Source organism: Propithecus coquereli, unplaced genomic scaffold (genome assembly GCF_000956105.1).
Source record: "Propithecus coquereli isolate 6110/MARCELLA unplaced genomic scaffold, Pcoq_1.0 Scaffold243, whole genome shotgun sequence".
NCBI classification, from domain to species: domain Eukaryota; kingdom Metazoa; phylum Chordata; class Mammalia; order Primates; family Indriidae; genus Propithecus; species Propithecus coquereli.
In genome coordinates this window covers 4,962,924-4,965,906 of record NW_012147986.1, presented here as the reverse complement: position 1 = coordinate 4,965,906, position 2,983 = coordinate 4,962,924, and the positions used below count along the sequence as shown (strand labels likewise).

General features: G+C 41.1%; 1 protein-coding gene across 3 annotated transcripts in view; it reads right to left on the bottom strand.

Moving 5' to 3' along the window:
* Nucleotides 1-2,983, bottom strand: part of C1D (C1D nuclear receptor corepressor) — a 24,913-nt gene that overhangs the window by 9,934 nt on the left and 11,996 nt on the right. For 2 of the 3 annotated variants that reach the window (XM_012646435.1, XM_012646436.1), the window contains exon 2: nt 389-472. The exons of the other annotated variant lie outside the window; for it this stretch is intronic. The gene's annotated coding sequence lies outside the window, so the exon portion shown is untranslated. The remainder of the gene's footprint in view (nt 1-388; nt 473-2,983) is intronic. 3 annotated transcript variants of the gene reach the window in all.

Below are 2,983 nucleotides of genomic sequence, written 5' to 3'. Positions count from 1 at the left end.
AAATTTAAATAAAAGTATTTTTATAAAGTATTTTGGCTTTTAACAAATACTGCAGGTATTAAAAAAATACAAAAAGGTCTTTATTTAAATGTGAATTTTTTCGTCCAATTTTCCTATTAGAAAATATTTCCCTTCTCCAGAAGAACATGTTGGAGATTTTTCCTGCAATTATTCCCTGTCCCTAAGCCCCAACAAACAAGCAGTTATTTATTGTTTAAATGGGTTAGCTTGACCACTGAAAGCAAGGCAGTAAGTAAGAATAATGGCCCTCATTAAATCTGAACTGAGCCACTTGCCTTTTTCCTAACTAAAAAATAAAAGGGGGACTAAAAAATAAAAATTCTTCTATTATCAGAAATTCCTCCCATTTCAAATGATTTCTACTCACATTTTATATAGCCGCTCCTGAATATTTGCTCCTTCCACAGGGAAAGTGCAGAAACTTCCCTCTGTCGCCAGGATCAAGCAGTGACTGTGGAATCAGTAGCAAGAACACATATTTGAATAGCACCATGTGCCAGGCACGATTCTAAGCCCTCCATACACATCACCTCATGTAGTCCTCACAGATGAAGAAACCGAGCCACAGTGAGGCTAAAGAACTTGCCTACGGTTGTCCATGTTAAAATTTCCAGAGAAGACAAAGAAGAAAAGAACTCAGCTAACTCTGCTCTTCACCCCCTTCCAGGTTCTAGAGGTACTCCTCACCCCTCCACCTAGGCCTTCTAAAGCATCGTCTGAAAGGTAGAAAAAAATGGAGAGGGCATGAGAAAACTCACTTCTCTTCACCCTCAGTAAGGTACGGCTGAGACTAAGGAGCTGGCACGGGGAGAGGAATGCTGCCCAGTATCCCTACAGGACATTACCTCCACTCCTCTCACTGGTTACAGAAGTCAAAGTACAGAAAAGGAAGGGTGCAGAGCATCACACACAGAACTGAAGTCATCAGCTACCTCCTCCCCTTGATTCTCTACTTCAGGGTGGTCGGTCGGTCCAGCCAGAAACCTGGGACTCACCCCTGACTCCTCCCCTCAGGCCCCACATCCAATCAGTCCTGTCAATATGGCTTCCTTAATCTCCTTACACCATAAACTTTCCTCCATTCTCACTGACTAGGTAATTTCAACAGACTTTAAGTAGTCTCCCTACTGTCAACTTTTTTCCTCTCCTAATTTTAGAACATTATAAAATATGATTTTTCTATAAAAATGGTCTGGTCATGGTATTCCCCTGTTCAAAATTCTGCAATAGTGCCCTACCACTCTGGAAGGTAATTCCAAACCCCTTAGCATGGACGCAAGGCCTGTTAGGATGTGGGCCTTGCTTGTCTGTCTAACTTCATCTTTCATGGTTCCCCTCTTCCAATCCTGTAACTATAGCCATGATGGCAGTTTCCCAAATGTGCCATGCTCTGTCTCACTCTAGACTTTCACCTGTGTGGTCCTCTACACCTGAAATGCCCTTGCAACTCCACTTGTTCAAACCCTGCTTATTTTTGGAGGTAAGATCAGGTTTCACTTCAGCCAATAAAGACTTCTCTGCATGTCCTCCTCCCATTCTCTCTGTCTAGACAACCACAACTACAAGCTGTCATGTCGCTTAAAATACTATCTTACAATGTCTGTTTATTTACTTGACTTCCGCTTTGACTACAAGCTCCTTGAGGAGACTGTGTCATATTGATGTTGTATCCCCAGTGGCTGACACACAGGAGGACTATGTCTCAACTTGCCTAGGACAGTCCTGCATTATGTCTATTGTTTCAGCTTGCCATCAGGTCAGTTCCTCTTTTCTCTCTCAAAAGTCCCAGTTTCAACAAAAAAATTAAACAGTCACCCTAAACAATGTAGGCCCTCTGACCCTTACCACCACTCCCCATCCCCTTTTGTCAGAGAGTAAGAGAGTCAGAGGAGTTGCTCCTCATCCCAGTAAGGGTTCAACCAGAAAAGTAGAACCAGTAGGAGATAATATTAAGAGAGTTATTAAAAGGTCTGGTTACATAGGCAAGGCCATCAAGGAAGGGCTGGAACTCCTGGCTGCAAGGGGAAGCTGCTGTCCACAGGTGGGATTTCTTCTTTCCTGTCAGGGAAACCTCAGCTCTGCTTCTAAAGCCTTTCAATTGATTGAATTAGGCCCACCCAGATTATCTGGGATAACCTCCTTAAAGTCAATTGATTATGGATTTTAATCACATCTACAAAATACCTTCCTTCCAACAGCTAGGTTCACATTTCACTGAATATTTGGAGACTGTAGGCTAGCCAAGTTGACACATTAGAAAGACCATCACATTCCTTTAAGCCTCCAGAACTGCAGCTTCCCAAATAATAAAACTAGACTTCAAATTCCAGCTAACAAATGTGGAAGAAATGACGTTTTTTTAAAAATTACCATTTTGCAACCCTTAATAAAATTATCAATTCAAGCAATGATCACTGACAGATAAAAAGATGACGGGGATGTTTTCAATGGAGGAATGAGACTGACACTACCTGAACCCACTTATCAACAATCATGGCACTAAAAGTAGGACAAACACATATTATGAACCTCCTGATATGAGGCAACGTAACACACACAGCACCACCTGTGAAGCATTTCTGATTCCCAAAAAAGTTGAATCTGAATCTAATTAAGCCTTTAGGGCTAACTTCCATTTTACAGGAAATACGGAGCATAAAAAAAAAAAGTTAACACCACAAGAAAGCAAACAGACGAATCTAGAATAAGAAATATGGTACTCTACAGGACAACTGACCAGGTTTCCATAACAAGTTAATGGCATAAAGAAAAAATAAAGAAATGGGAGGGGAGGTAGAGGAAGAAGGGGTTAAGGAGATTAGGGGAAATACAACCAAATGAAACATATAGACCTTGTCTGGATCTTGATTCAAATAAACCAAGCATAAAATAATTTTTTTTTTTTTTTTGAAACAGAGTCTCACTGTGTTGCCCGGGCTAGAGTGCCATGGCATCATCCTAG